The 16,562-nt window shown below is 42.7% G+C and overlaps 1 long non-coding RNA gene across 1 annotated transcript in view; it reads left to right on the top strand.

The window, feature by feature from the left end:
* Nucleotides 1-1,306: 1,306 nt before the first annotated feature.
* Nucleotides 1,307-16,562, top strand: part of LOC140684355 (uncharacterized) — a 36,520-nt gene continuing 21,264 nt past the window's right edge. Inside the window, exon 1 of the long non-coding RNA XR_012056570.1 lies at nt 1,307-4,527. This is a non-coding gene — a long non-coding RNA (uncharacterized lncRNA). The remainder of the gene's footprint in view (nt 4,528-16,562) is intronic.

The raw sequence follows: 16,562 nt of genomic DNA, 5'->3' as shown, positions 1-16,562 counted from the left end.
TCATTTTAGACCCTCAAGCACAGTGGGGAAAGGGCCCAGTGTTGAGCTCTATGGTTAGATACAGAGCACCACATGGGTTTATTGAGAGTATGTGGACCCACAGGGTACTAAATACATTTGTGTGTGTGCACACACATTCCTAGAATAATGCTTATCCCTTTAAAACAACTTCTAAAATCCATTGTAAACTTCTTGGAGTGTGAAAGGTCTGTAATACACACATATAGTGAGAAAACAGTGTGTGTGCGTCATTAAAGGTACACATAAAAGCAAATTCCCTGGAAATGTTCCTGGCCAGGTTGGACAGGGCTTGAAGCAACCTGGTCCAGTGGAAGGTGTCTCTGCCCATGGAAAGGAGTGGAGCTGGACAGTCTTTATGGTCCTTTTCAACCCAAATCATTCAGGGGTTCTATGGAAAGACACATAATTGCACCCATCCTGCTCCCCCGAAGGATAAGAAGGACATAAAAGTAACCAAGTGTTGCCTGATGTCTCTGGAATTGGTGATTTGTTGGCAGTTTGGAAAGGTTATGGTTTTGAAGAAATGTTTAGTCAGGAATCAGAGCAGATGCCAGCTGAGCCCTCCCAAAGCTGATGGAAATATTGTCTTTGCTTTTTGAGGGACACAAATATTTGGTTTACAGCAAAAGGTGCTGAGCTGTGCAGGTTCAGCTCCCAACTCTTCCATGCAGCTCCTGGGTGCTTTACTGAAGTACAAATGAGGTATAAAATACAAGTACCTGGCATGGAGAGTGCTCCTTGCTCCAGAGCAATGGTGTGGATGCTTTCTTCTCCCACACTGTCCTACAGACTGTGAGTCCAGGGAAGATGTTCAGCAGTGGCCATTGAACACAGATCTCAGGTTGCTTTTTGATATAAATAATCACTGAATTTCTCACTTGGTGACCTGTGATCTCTGTTCATTCACATTGCAAAAGCAGTAGTCCCCAGGTCCACCAGAACCCTTCTGATCAAAACACAGAGATCCAGGATCTGGAGGAGATGCTGTTCTGGAGGAGGGCAACAAGTCCCATCTTCACTTTTCTGGTGCTCAGCAATCTGCAGGACTGAGGTTGCATTTTTTTGGGTGTTTAGGGAAATCTGCTTTTTTGTGGGCCCAGACTAGGATGAGCTGTGTCACATGTAGGTGATGGAGGACAAGAGTGTGACACACCCTTGGGTTCACTGCTGCCTTCTATGTTTTCTGCAGGTGTGGTGGGGTGGGAGGTGAATAGAATAGAATAGAACAGAAAAATAGAATAGAATAGAATAGAATAGAATAGAATAGAATAGAATAGAATAGAATAGAATAGAATAGAATAGGAGCTCATGCTGGAACAATCTGTTATTTGGGACTCCCATAAAAGAAGCCCTACAGAGATTTGCAAGGACACGGTCAGGTTTTCCCAGAGTAAATTCTATTACTTCCAAGCTCTGCTGTGAAAGAAGCAAAGCTGTAAATCCTCAAAGCTAATAGTGCTATAATAGTAATTATTTGGTTGAGTTTTTTGTTTGTTTGTTTGTGGGGGGTTTTTTGACCAACAAAACCCAGTGAAAGACAAAAGGTTACATCAGTATCAGTAGCTGTCGTTTACAACCCAAACCATGAGAATTACAGATTTCTGCAATGAGATGAATTAACCTAAAAGCCATATTAAGCAGTTCTGCACATCTGCTGCATTTTTTAATTCCCTATGTGCCCTTGCTGCTTACTGTTAAACTTGTTGGGCTGATTGATAACATCAAGCTCTAACATTTTACCAGCCAGAATTATCAGCAGGCTGCAGAATTCCTTCCAGTTTGGCTTTCCAGGAACTCATATCTGCCGATGGGAATGAATTTTTCTGGGACAGCCTACGAGCTGCTTTGTTTCCTGGTGCTGGAGAATTTAGATTTGTAGCAGGCAGAAATGCCAGCGGGCTGGTGATTGTTTTTTCATTCTTGAGCAAAGTCTGTTGCAGCAGCAGGGAGGAGAACGAGGTGTGCCAGGATCCACCATCCAGCCTTGGAGCACCTGCAGCCACAGGGACACTCCATGGGACACGGCGTGGATGTCTGATGGGCACAGAAATGTGTCACTTGAAGGGGCTGCTCAGCTGGCAACTTCCCAGAGAGCCCAGCAGAGCTGGTGGCAGCAGTTCAGGCTAAATAAATAGTGAGGAGTGAGAGATCAGGGTGAAATCCCAGCTTGGAGGGGTCTGCTGCTGGCTTTGCCAGGCCAGCACTCCTCTGCTAAAAAGAAAACAAAAAACTCCTGTTTTTTTACCCTTTCTTGGAGAAATACGCTGAGCAGACAGCACAAATTTTTGATGCAACACCTGGAGAAAGAGGAAAACCAAGAGTTTTCCCCTTTTATTTCAGCATCAGTGTCTGTGCTGCCACCCCTGCCCGAGTGGAGAGGAGGTTTGTCCCTGAGTGCCGCGGGTGTCGTTGAACATATACTTCTAATTGCAGCTGCTTTCCCTCTAATTATAGCTCCGTTTGGTTAGGATTTTCCTCCAATCCCTCATTTCCCCTAAAGCAAACACCAGAGCACCAGAGTTGTAGCCCCAGTGGGGACATTTATTAATAACCCCCTTGGCAAATAGGGAAAAAAATCATTACGCTGTATTAGGCGCTAAAATATTTTCCCACTGCAAAGGCTAATTGATAAAACCAAGCAGATATTATGGGGCAATTAATGTTAAGATGAAAATAAACATCAGAGCAAAACAAAAACAGGCTGATGGAGAGTATTTTTTTTTTTCTGGCTTCCAGGAGTTTCTTGTGAGTTAGAAATGAGATGCTGGCAAATAATCTGAGATTACCTGCTTAGAAAAGAAGAGATTAAAGAGGGAATTGAAGGAAGGGATTCTTGCACAGCTCTTCCAGTGAGAGTGGTTACAAGTCTTAAGGGGTTTTGCATGTCTTTCAAAAAAAACTTTCTATTTTGAATTTACTTTTCCCCCATTTCCCAGAACAGCTCCATATTCTGCACTTTACTGTAAAAATTGTCCAACCCAATCAGAGTTTTCAGTCCCAGAGCAAAGTGTATAATGGTGTCAGTTTGAATAATTGCAAAGAAGACAAAGAGGGAAATAGGTTTATCACCTGACCTATCCGCTGCTTCAGGTTTAAAATAAAGATGCTCAGGGTAAAGCAAAATCTGACAAAACTTATTCTGGAGGGATTATCTTTTTATTTGCTGTTTGTACAGAGTCAAACACCTTCGATCTTAACCTATGTCCAGAGCTTCCAGCTGCAGGCACAAATCAAACAGTGGATGACCAGTAAAGGAGAACAAACTGGTCCAGCCACACAGTCCATGCACTAACTCTGGGATGGGGAAGGTGATAATGAAGACACAGGCAAACAAGACACTTCCTTCCTGATATTTTATTCATTCATCAAACAATATTACACATTCCCATCGAGGCAGGCAGTGGGAATTTTGCAGGGCTGATTAGAGGCAATCGGAAGGGAAGAAGCAAAGTAAATTGTTTGCTAAGCAGCAGTTTTTATTTTAGCTAGGTTTGTATATTTTTACCTGTTTTAGGTTAGCAAGGTTCTCTAGCAGCTCAGAATGCAGTGCAAGTCCTGTATAAAGAGGTGGTGGTTGCAAGAAACACTTCACTTTATTCTTGCCTGGCTAGGGTTCAGAAAAAGTCACAATACCACCTCTTTAAATAAAATATTTTAAAATAATAGTCACAATATTAAAGTTTTTTAAAACAATAGCAATAATAATAAAAAAGTTGTATGTGTCCTGTTCCTATTTGAGGATTTCACATAGGCTGACAGCGAGGACTTCTGCATATCACAGCAGAGTTTTTTGGGGGTTTCTCTGGAAAATTCCTCCCGTGTCTGTTGGGACAAACCATGTCATCTTCTAACCCTAGGAGAACTCCAGTGGGTATTGTGGGTCAGGTCTGGATGTTGTTGCACTGCCAAGCAAGTCCTGAGAGATTTGTCCCTGCTGCACCCAAGGTGGGGCAGGACCTTTTAACCAGGCCCTTTTTGACCTGGAATGAGCAGCTGGCCACTCCTGGATCAGCAGCCCCGAGGGAAATGGCTATTTAAGAGGAAATCCCTCTTTAACAGGCTGTGTTCAGGAGGGGGTGACATCTCAGGCTGCCTGAGGGCAAACACACCTCCCCATTTACCTGTGACCCAGCTGGGACTGTGCTTGGCTTCCTATCACATCTCAGGGGCAGCAGTTCAGCAGGGGCTGTGGGATGAAGATTTTTAAGATCAGAGTTGCTCACCAGCTTTTCCCTCACCTTTCTCAAAGGCCTGTGGGAATTTTGTCCCTCCTGGAACATATGGACTGGTGAGCACAGCTGCATTTGTGGGAGGAGAACCTACATGGAGAACCAAGGGCAAAGATGAAGGCAGGATTCATCTTCCTCCACATTTGCTGTTCCAGCATCGAGGAGATGTCATGGTGAGAGCTCATCCCAGCTCTGGAAGAGACTTTGGGGGTCTCCAAGATGATCCTGATTCATGCTGTGGATCCAGATCATCCCTTGCCCAGAGATCAGCTTATGGGTGAGTGTTAAAAGACACTCTTATGTTGATAATGTCAGCTGGACTCTGTGGTTGTGTGGCCTCAGATATTCTGAGTTTTCAGGGATTGGAGTACAACAAGTGTCGGGAAGAGGTGGGAGAGAAGGAATCAGCTGCTCATGGATATTCCTCCTACCAAGCCAGTTGCAAATGGGCCATCTCAATGTCACCTCGTTGATAAAAATGATTAGAGATTTCCCTTGTTTTAGACATCTACAACCTGGGTGAGGTCTTAGTTCATATTGTTGGGGAAAAATCTGAAAATATAGAATCCAGACCTTAGAAAATACTCAAAAACTCCAAGAGCTGTAATTAAAAAAAAAAAAAAAAAAAAAAGAAAAGAAAGAAAATAAAAGAAGCCCCTCAAAGGGGAATCTGTTGTTCCAGGGAAAGGAGAAACTGAGAGCAGATGAGCAGAGCAAGGATGTGTTGAGTATTTTCAGGCGCTGGGAGTGAGTGTGGCGACACCCCTGGGTGACCCCTCGGTCTCTGGCAGGCAGGGAGCTCTGCCCTGGCTGGGTGTGGACGTCCCACCACAATGACTCCCAGTTCCCACCATCCTCGAAGCCATGCTCTGCCACTGGGGCTGGGTTCCTGCCTTCTCAAACTGACCCACCACATTATGTAAAAAGCCCTGAAATAATTAATACAGAATTAATCATGTTCCTAATTCTCCCTCCATGTTCATGTCTCCCTTTAGGTACAACCTTTTCATCACCAGACTCCCTTCCCAATCTCCTTCTTCCTTACTGCCAAGTGCTCCTATCATTGTTTTTTACACATCCATTTCCCCTCTTGTCCTTTTTCCTTTTACATCTGCGTTGCTGTGGTTTTCATGCTGCCCTTCATTATTGCTCAGCCCTCTTCATTCCAATCTGGACATTTTCTCCTCCTTTTCGTCCTGGGATCTCCAACAGGACCTGGAAGGAATAACTGCAGAGAACCTGCCATGCTCTGCTGCTGCTTTTGCAGTGCCAGAGAAGAGCTTTGAAAGTGAGAACCCTTTCAGCTCTGCCCACAATGGTTTCCCACGTTGGAAATGAGCACAGCTCTGCTCAGACCTCCACCACGGGAGCTACAGGTGGTGACCAATGTTACCTCAAGCCTTGGGCAATTTGTAGTTTCCAATTCACAGAATTGCAGAATGGTTTGTGTTGGCAGGACCTTAAAGCCCATCTCATTCCATCCCCTGCCATGGGAAGGGACACTTTTTGCTATCCCAGCCTGCTCCAAGCCCTGTCCAGGCACAAGCCCAGGCAGCCACAGCTTCTCTGGGCAATGAGTCTCTCCTTACTCTTTCTCAGCACTTTTTTCCACTCCTGGCTTTTTCTGTTCCATCTGGCTCCTCCTGCAAACTCTGCCTCTCCTCTTTCTCCTCCACCACTTGCATCCTGCTGCTTTCTGGCCTCTAGGACATCAATTTCAATTTGTTTGTGCTGCCTGTTTTTTCCTGTGATCTTCCAAGCTCCAGCATGCTCCAGAGCAAAATACACAGGACCTAAGCAAGGCCAGGAAAGCACCTGCATTACCACAAACACAATTTATTATGTAGCAATGGTGTCTCACAGTTAATACACAGCAGTCACACCTGTCCCTGCTCATTGCAGGGCAGTTGGAGTAGATGACTTTCAAAGGTTCCTTCCAATTCAATTTATTCCATGATTCTGTGACCCCCAAAAGGCACTTTGCTTTCAAAAATCAGTAGCCAATATATCTACAGTGATATAGATGTGAGAGCCTGCTCCATAAAAGAGACAAATGTCCAGACAGGAGTTTCTGGGATGTGACTGGTGGTCCCTTGCCTCATGTCTGACTTATTCCCTCTGGTCCTGGACACCAGGGGGGCACCCTGGTGATGCAAAGTCACCCTGGGCACAGGTGAGGGTGTCCTGCTGAGGGCTGGGACAGCAGGAGGGTGCCTGCATTGCCTCTGACCACGGGGAGTGAGGATATTTGTGCTGCTTTGTTTGTGCCTGGGACATGAACCAAGAACCTCTTTAGGATGAGAATGGAAGTGACAGAATTCATTTAGCCAACATGTGAGTATTTTGGGGTATTTCTGTGCTGCCTTATCACCTCAAAAAGAGGCAGAGTGCTTAAAATGCTCAGTATTTAGAAAAGCTTGTTCATCTCTCTTGTCTTATGTTATTGGTGCGGAATATTCCCTCCTTAAGCACACTGCAATAATATTAGATAATTACTTAGCTCATTTTTCTATATGGGTTTTGGTAATTCATAATTGTCTCAGAGCTGAGGAAATGTTTCCTTTAAGAAGGTTAAACAAAGAGTTTATTGACATTAGTGAAGATTGGTTAAAGAAAACATTATTAAATAAAAGGAGCTTTATTTAAACACTAAATTAATCATTTAAAGGCAAATTAGAGGTCGTAACTCCTCCTAAATAAATAATGTTAAACAATAATTAGATATCCATTTTAGATTACAGGCAAGCACTTGGGTTCAGTGGGCTGAAAAACAAGTTTCTTCTCATCTCTTCAAATTTGTTCAATATACATAATTAAAGCGAATCACTGCCCCGCTTAAATTTCCCATTCCGAGATTAAAAAAAGATTCCGTTTTTAACTGTGTGTCATATTCGCCATTAGATGATAAAACATCTTTAAAGCTTCACTTTCATGTAAACAGAATAAAAGATGAGAGCATCCAGAGAGATCCCCGGCAGTGGAAATCGATTCTCCTAAGCTACTGGTTACAGTTATCAATCTTATCAAACAGGCCGATGCATGAGTGCCCTCAGCCACTTGGATTTGTATGATCTCCCTTTGCCAGAGTTAACCTTCCCCACGCTCCAGCCTGAGCAAGAGGCACTATCTGGGCTATAATTACCCTCCCTTTCATTAGCACTCTCACTCATCTCTTAAGTGTGTGATAAAATTAAAGAAACCCTTTTCCTCCTCTCGCTTCATTGCGCTTTTTAAAAAAATTTTTCATTTTATTTCATTTTTTCGTTTTTTAAAATTTTTTTGTAGGCTCTGAGCAGCCTCATTTGTCCTTTCCCATGAACCTTCCAGCCAACTTTTCCCCCTTCTCATCCCCCTTTCAAAGAGGGATTCGGGACGGGGAGTCGCAAACCCAGCGCCCCACGTCTCGCCTCTGCTGGGTTTGCATTAAACCTCCTCAAAATGACGACGCTGACAGGGACCACACCACCACCCTCCAGAACCTTCCGTGGGCCCTGCTGGCCCCGCTGCCAGCCAAAAAAGCACAAAAAGCACTGGGAATTTTTGTCGGCCGCGCTACGAGCCTTGAGGAGTTGGATTAATGAAAGCTGACGTTGGCGCTGATAAATAATGACACCACCGAAAGCAACCTCGGCGGTGGATGGCAACATCAAAAAGCCCAGCAGATTTCACTCTCTATTAAGGGATTGTCCTGCAAAGAAGCAGCAATGGTGGCGGGGGGAAAAGCTGGAAGATCTGGCAGGATTTTACACAAATCTGCCATCCGTGGGTCGGGGTTTTTTGCACCTTGCTCTTGCCTTTACCACGTTTGATTTCAGGCTGATGCTGGCGCTGTGTGAGCAAATATTGCCCTGCTAATTGCCACCTCTAATTGCACCCTCCTCGTTTTCCTTGCCTCCAGTTGTTTCCCACACCTCTGCCTGGCACCCAGGGTCCTTCTCAGTCCTTCTGCATTACCATCACTACAGTAAATCTAACTTTCAGCTATATCTAAATAAATATTTCACCCATTTTCTTGCTGCTTCCTTTTCTCTTATTTTAAGATGAAAGTGGCTGATGCTGGAGATGTTTTTAACCCCTGTAAATGTTATCTCACACCTTACACAGATCTTCAGGGTCTGTAGCAGTGGCAGGGATCACAGACTTCCTCTAAATCTGTATCCTAGGAAGAATAACCAGGAAAAGTTGTTTTGCACAACCCTGCTATCTCTCATTAGCTAGTGCACACAAAGGAATGGAACAAGACTTTTCTGATTATTTTGGTGCTTCCCCCTCCCCGCTTAACTACTGAATTTACACACAAAAAAGAAAGGCACTTTGTATTTAAGGTTAATCAAGTTTCAGTACAATTTTTTACAAACTGGAATCACACTAATCTTTTTTTTCTTGCTCTAATGTGTGGCTGTTGAAATCCTTAGCTGTGATAAATTAAGCTACTTATTAATCTAATTATCGTACATTCATCCTAGAAACTTTCATGTGACTTGAAAAGGCTATTCAACCTTTTCCCTCCCCTCCTAGAAAGGGCTCAACCTTGCACCAATTAAGATCATTCTGAAGTAATGCTTTAAAAAAGCTTTCTTTAATCACCCAGTGGAACATGGGCTGATGGTAAGCAAACTAAAAGCTGTGAGAAAAGTTTACCTTACCTTTCAGTCTGAATATTTTTGAGTTGGAAGAGGACGGTCTAATTGTGGTGTTCCTCTCTTCCTCCTCTTCTCTGCTCTCCTAAATAAATCTATGAAATTATTTAGCAAAACAATTGTGACTGACACCACTGGCTTTTTTTCTTGAGTGTAGCAAAGGACAAGATGTGAAGATTTGTTTTAACAAAACACATGAAGTCTAATTCAGTACTGGGTTAATTGGAAGTTTTTGACTCCCAGAATATATATTAACCATCCAGATTTCATAGATACTGCTTTGTTTCAAAGCCTTATCTATTGACAGGAAGACATCCCAATTCCAAAAGTATCCCAGGGATTAAGAAAAGGAGAAATAAACCCCCAAGTACCGAAAAGAAATAGGTTGCAAGTGTCTCCTATCTTAAACATCCATTCATCGCCAAACGGTTTTGTTACTTTTACTTAATAACCACATAAATGGAGCTATTTTATATTCAAATTAAACTAGGTATTAATTTGAATGCAAAGCAGCTCAGTTTGTGCCGTTTCAATGACAGGTTTACCCCCAGACAGAATTTATGAACAGCCCAATGTGGGGGAAGTCAGCTCCTGCTCCTCACCCCCTCTCCGTGCCTAGCAAACTTGCTAACTGTGAATAGTTTTTGAAGTGAAGATTAAAAGAGTGGAATTATAAAGTATAATTACATTTTATTGAAACTCTAGAAATCAGAAAAAAATTCAGCAGGAAACTTTTAGTGAAACATGATGTGTTGTCATTATCATTAAAAGATAAAAGTTCCATACTGTTTTTATCTGTTTATTTGGAAGAAATCCAGCCTTTGCAGTTACGCAGGAAACAAAAAACTGGAATGCAGGAGTAATTATTAAAACTGTGTGATTTGTTATCTCAGCTACTGTCTTTCCAAATGGTAATGCGATATCAGCAGCTGCAGACGGTCGCTGATTTCCTCTATTAGTAAACAAGTGCTTTGGAGACCTGTGTGAGGCACTTTAAGCCCACTACTCCCCGAAGTGCTGTCAGGCTTAACTACTAATCCATGGTATTTCAGAGCACTGGAAATTCATCTTTATAAAACCTGAACAAAAAAGGGAAAAAGCCTGGAGGGCAGGAGCTCCCTCTGGTGAGACAAATGACATGTTCATTTATTAATGAAACAATAACCCTGGAAAGAGGATCAAAGCACATTCCATCCTCACTTTACAATCCCCAATTTTCTCAGGCCATACCATTTAATTGAGCCATGACAATGGAATACTTAATTGTTGCGTTAAAGTTTGAAGAAGCGACTTCTTCAGAATCAATGTTCATTTCTGGATTATGACAGTGTAATGTTGCCAGCTTGTAGCTGCTGGAATTTTATTTTCTCTCTTTATTTTATGCAGAGAGAGAGAGAGAGAGAGAGCTGATTTTATTCTTTCACCAAAGGCTCCTTATTCCTCCCCATAAGCAGAGGTGAATATACCTGTACTGGAGGTAAAGCCTGGCTGCTGGCCCAGCACTGAGATTGTGCCCAGGGGGACAAGCCTGGGAGTGACTTTTGTGGCAGAAGAGGAATGCAGGGAGTGAAGCACCTTGGAAAAGTAAAAAAAAAAACAACAACAACAAAAAAACCCCACAAAAACAAAAACAAAACCAACAAAAAACAACAACAACAAAAAAAAACCCTAAAAAAAACCCCAAAAAACCAAAACCACCAGCTTTTAATTTAAGATTAAAGAAAAAGCTGAAATAGGTAGCTGGCCTCTGTAAGCTTGTGTTTCTGTAAGCACCAGAGAGGTTCCTGAGTTCTCCAAGGGATCTTCTGGCACTGGAACTCTGCTCCCACATCAGCATTTCCCTGACTCTGGGCTACAGGCAGGTCCTTTTCCATCTTTATTCCCAGAGCCAGCATTGCTCCAGTGCCACCCCTCACGTCCCAGGTCTGTGATCACTCTCCCAGCTCTGCCTGTGCTTTACTTTCTCCCAGTACTTCAAACACAAGGGAATGCTTAAAGGGTTTTGGATTCTCACCCTGACTTCAGATAAGGTCCTAGAGGATCCCCTGGTGCCTTCCTAGGAGTTCACATTGTCTGCCACCAAAGTTTTGAGGCAAAAGGAGCATCCTGCTGCTTTTGTCAACAGCTGCTTCTGGGGTCCCCAATATTTTGAAAGGCCATGAAGAAAACAGAGGTGCTCGAATTAAAAGCCCCGTTTCCTAAAAGAGAATATCTTCTGAAATGAATATGTGTCACATCTGTCTCTCTGAGTATCCTTCCCCTGCCACCTGATTTTATCAAAGTTCTTATTGGTGACTCATTTTATATAATTGATATTTACTGACTTGGTACCTGGCAGTGATTGACTGCATTATTTTTCTTTAACCTGATTTTAACTTAAATGCCATTTTCTGTGTGCCTGCAAAGAAGCAGTTAGAAAGGCTATCATGCATCAGTGTCTGCTACCTTTAAATTAATGCTTTATTAATTCTTCCTATGACATGTATTATATATAATACACTTGCATGTACATGGTGCCTATCGTATAAGAACCCTGAGACACTTACAAACATTAACTAAGCCTTACAATCTTCTTACTTTGGGTAAACAGGGACAGAGGGAGGTTAAGTCTGTCATCCTGACAGCTCTGAGCAGAGCTGGGCAAGGAACTGCTCTATCCTGACACCCTGCAGGCTCTGGGGAGCTCACAGTCCCTGTAGGGTGGCTAACACACCCCATAACATGGCTAAGGCACCCCATAGGTTGGCTAGTGCTCCCCATTCCTCCATATGTGGTGAAAGTGGTTTGCATGACTGGGGAAATGGGTCAGGATCTCCCAGGAATAGCAGTGATTTGCCTAAAGTTACCCATATTTCCCCTCCATCCTTACCTGACTCAAGCAGCAGTCTGGGTATTGGTTATGCAAGAAGTGAGCTGGTTGCTCAGCAAAAGTATAAATCATCCTTAAAGTTATTTCAGAGGGGGTAATGGAGAAAGACAGAGCTGTTGAGAAATCCACCTAAGCAACAGGTAAGCACTGGGGAGTGCAAGTGTGTCCTAAAGGCACTGAAATCTCTGTAGGATTTTATAGAAAATATGGCTCGTCCCCTTTTCCTGTTCTAAACATGAAGTGTTGACCTAGAAATAGGATGGGGTGGGGACTCTTTAGGACTTGAGCATCATAGGGTGCATAATTGTCTTAGAAGAAATACATCCCACTGTAGGGTGTAGCACAGGGAATCCCTCCATGTAGGTCAGGTGGAGTCCCACTCAATTCCTGACAGGAGAACGAGCAGATGAGAAAATCTGAGCAAATGAATTGTGTAGCAAAGCCCAAAGATACTCATTTTCTTTTTTTTTTTTCTTTTTTTTTTTTTTTTTTCCCTTGGAGTATTAAGAAATCTGTGCAAAAATCCCCTGCCTTCTGGAGGGCACTGTGGGACAGGCACTGGGCTCTTTCCAGCGTGCCTGGGAGCTGTGGTCCTTTTATTTCTTTTCTCCTGTGTGCTCTGCAGTGAGGTTTGGCTGACCTATCCCTCCTGGGGGAATATCAGGATACCCCAAACACTCCCAGCCATGGATGTGAGGTCACCAGAGGCAATAAAACCACCCTGGATCCCTCTGCATGGACCTCCTGAGTCCTCCTATGGGAACTTCTATGCTCCTGCCACATCTCCTTGTAGAGACCCTTCCATCCCTGGGATTCTCCCTCCGCCAGCAGAATTTCTTTACTTTTGCTCAAAAATTAAGAGGAAATACCAGCTCTACAGATAAGCACTAAAAGGAATGCGTTATCCCTTCCCTTTTTTTGGGAAGGTGAGTGGCTGGCACAGGAGCCACAGGTTTGGAGAGGAGGATGGAGCCTGACCAGCAGCACCAGAGCTAAGTCCTTCCGTGCCAGCTTGCGTAGGTGAACCTGCTCCTTCTGCCCTGCCCCTTACCTATTGAGTCCCTGGAAATCCGATTAGTGATCCAGGCCAGCCAAGCAATTACATTGTTTTTCCTCCACTGCAGCTCGGCGGGTCCTGCAGGCTGAGGTTTATGGGAAAAGGGAATTTTAAGACAAAAAAAGAAGAGCTTGATGATATTGGTATTACAGAGACGGCTTACAGAGCTGGATATTACTGTTCTGCTCGGGAGTGATTAAGGGTTCCAGTTGAGACTGGATGGTTTATTATGTTTTATTGAAGTGTAGGAAGAGCTGGGAAATGAGGGGAATGGGAAGAGACAGAGTGGAGTTGTGGTGGTGTTACAGCTGAGGTGTGGGATGAATAAATCCCTGGTTCAACAAGGATGGAGTTCTGCCCGTGTGTGCATGCCCAACCCAGACCATTCTATGATATGATCGAGAAGAGATGATATAATATGAAGCAATATGAGATAATATGAGATAATATTAGATAATATGAGATATGATAAGGTATGATATGATGATACGTCACGTCTGACCTTGGCAAGGACACAAAACTTCAGCCAAGGTCATAGCACACCCAGGCTCCACCCAGAGCGTTCCCACCCTCCCCAGGTCACACCCCTGAGCTTTCCCAACCTGGAATGTGTTGTAATACTGTGCCCATTTGGGAGTTTTGGACACCTGGCTTGGGAGCAAGGCATGGCAAAGGCATAACTTCCCATCAGTGAGCAGGAGAGCTTTTGGAGCTGCAGAGGAAATGTTTTCTAGCACAAGTTTAAGATAATAACCTCAACTGAGTGAGCAGACACCAGGAAGAAATATTTAATTATCCTTCTCACCATTATGAGGAACTTCTGCCACTCTTCAGGTTATTATACAGTAAATAACCAGTTTTCTAAAGGACAGAGCTGTTTTAATTATATGACAATGAATGCATAATTATTATGTTTGTTAGGAATGAATCACAAGACAACAGACTTGATATTGCTGCTCTAGTTAGTGCATCTTAATTACTTTTTCATTTATTTTGCATATAAAAGCTATTTGCTAATTGTCTTTGCTGTAAATATGCAAAATATAATTAGTCATTCATAATTCTTTATGTGTTATCTAACTGTACATTTGTTACTGAGGAATGTATATTAAAGTTTGCATATTTAATGGGCTTTTGTGGCATAGAATATTTTCATACAAAGTTTTCAGGAAATATTAGAGACATCACTTAAACCTTCTTTTAACCCCTTTTCCTATGCAAACTAATGTTTCCCAGGAAGACCAGATATTGATAAATTAAACCTCCTGGAAATCCATTTCTGTTTTCTGAGCACACAATATAAATCCAGTGCTGGTGATATGAAATGCCTCTTGGTCTCAAACTGAAACCAGAGAGATTAGGGCCTGTTAAAAGTGTTGCAAGTTGGTCTCTGCTGTGAATTCAAACTGTAAGTACAGAATTACAGATGCATTTGAGTCCTATTGCAAGATCAAGTGCATTTATCTTGCTGTAGGTGAGTTCCTGTGATAGTCAGGGCCGTGGTGCTGAAGAATCTGGTGGCAATATTTGCTTTAGATGCTGCTGATCGGAGCAAGAGGTCACTGCTCCTGCTTATTGTAAGGCTATTGAGCTTCAGTCAAATAATAGAACATACCAGACTTGAAATCTTAATTTGAGCGTTGTTTTAGTGTTAAAATCTTAATTTTATCTAGTTTTGGCACTTGCTGGATCTCTCTTTAAGCCAGGTTGCTTGCCCCCGATTGGAAAACCACACAAATTCTTCACGCTTTTCTTTTCCTAAGGCTTAGGCGAGTTCCATCTGCAATTAGCCCTCGGCAAGGCCCGCTGGAAGTTTTACCTTGGGATTAGATCCATTGCAGAGATTGCCTGGTTGAAAGGGGTTGTGTGTTTTTGGGAGCTGAGAGCCAGCCCAGGTCTCGGGGAGCTGGGCAATAATCACGCATCAGCTGCTCCCTGGGCGCTGCCGCCGCGCGCGTCGCGTCCCGCGTTCCTCCATCTCCAACATTTGATTTACTACTCGGTTCTACTGTTAATCCTGTGTCATGACACTCCTATTCACTTCTGCTTTTCAGCTGAAAGCAGCTTCCTATGAAGATAAAGCTAGGTAAAATCTATTGTAGGAGGAAGAATAACTTGAATGCAGCTATCATATCGAAAAGAAAACACGCTCCTCCACTCTTCACCCTTTAGATGCTCTGAATACTTTCCTTAATGATGAAGTCAAATAGAATAGCCACTGAGAATACAAGCCATGGTTATTTTTCTTTTCCCTCCCCTTCACAAGTAATCCTGCTCTGTGGTTCTGTAATTGTTCTTATTTACATTGGGCAAATCTTTATAAAATAACATATATAAAAAACAGAGTGACAGTAGGGTATGAATTAGGAAAAAGAAAAAAAACCCAGCTAACATGCTTCAGTAAATTGTGAGATGAATAAATCATATATATCCCTACTTATCAAACAAGTATTTAGAAGCAAATTTAAATAATGCTGTTTAATGCTGGCACTTGCATAAACCCCACAACTGTCAGTGACATTTTTTTCAAGCAGTTGACTACTTGAGCTATAGCTTAAAAACCATATATTTTATGCATCTGGCACAGTACAAAAAAATCCCCACCACCCAATAGCTTTAAATGATGTTCCACTTCCACACAGAAGCTGTGCAACAGCATTTAATCAACTGAGAGCTGAAAACTTTGTATTTCACATCACAGGTGGGGTTATGCCTGTGTGAAAAGGGGAAAGTTATATAGGACAGGTGAAATTTTAGTTTCCAGCCTGCACAGCCAGGGGATACTCTGTTAGAGGGAGGTGAATCCTAAATATATTCCTTTTTCTGCAAATAGGCCAGACATGGACATGCTATGAAGGTATATTGAGAGCATTTGAATATTTTTCTGCCCATTCAAGCTTTCTTAGGTTTTTGGAGGAAATGAGAGCAGCTACCCAGTGTGGCAGAGGTTCCTTCTGTGATCCACTGCCTCTATCATGAGGGAAGGAGGGCTCTCAGTGCCGGTGTTAAAATCAATTGCAACATACTAAAAAATTTGTTGAGAAAACCAAATCCTTTGGTAACAAATTTTCCTTTTGTCCTCTACATCAGGCAGCTCAAATAGAAACCAAAATTTTGGCTTTAATGACAGAAAATACTTTTGAAAATAAATTCACAGGGGTAATCAATTGTGTGGATTTCAAAATAATCTTTATTATGATATGTGTGATGCTGAAGACATAAAGACTTGGAGGCAGTTTTGGGGAGAATTTTAGTCTTTGAACATTACAGAAAATTTTATATGTGCTTTTTGGAAGAATTCATTTTAAACCCAGTAGGAAGCAGGTAGGCTGCACATTTCCAGGGCAAGGAAAATGCATTTATTTCTGTCCCATTTAAATGTCAGATTGGTGGGTCAGGATGTCAGCACAGATTCCCCCCAACTTCACCACGAGCTCTGCTGAGTAAGATCCGTGGTCTCACAGGAATACAGCTCAGTTAGTCCAAATAAATCATCATGGAGATGTTTTTTTTTCCCCCATTGAGACTGTTACAAAACAGCATTTCTCAATGTAATTTTTGTTCTCTCATGGTGGGATTCTGGGCCATCAGTAAAGCCTGAATTTCTGCCTGGTTCTTTGGGGTCAAGTAAACCACTGGTTTGTGCAGTGCAGAGGGAATCAGCAGTGTACAGGATCTGAGTGGGAATTACAGATCTGATATTATGGGTTAAAACACATCCAGCCTCACCTCCTGCACAGAGCCAG

The sequence above is a fragment of the Taeniopygia guttata genome, chromosome 5, assembly GCF_048771995.1.
Source record: "Taeniopygia guttata chromosome 5, bTaeGut7.mat, whole genome shotgun sequence".
Classification (NCBI taxonomy): domain Eukaryota; kingdom Metazoa; phylum Chordata; class Aves; order Passeriformes; family Estrildidae; genus Taeniopygia; species Taeniopygia guttata.
Note: the sequence above shows the minus strand (reverse complement) of the source record. Positions and strands in the feature narration are given on the sequence as shown.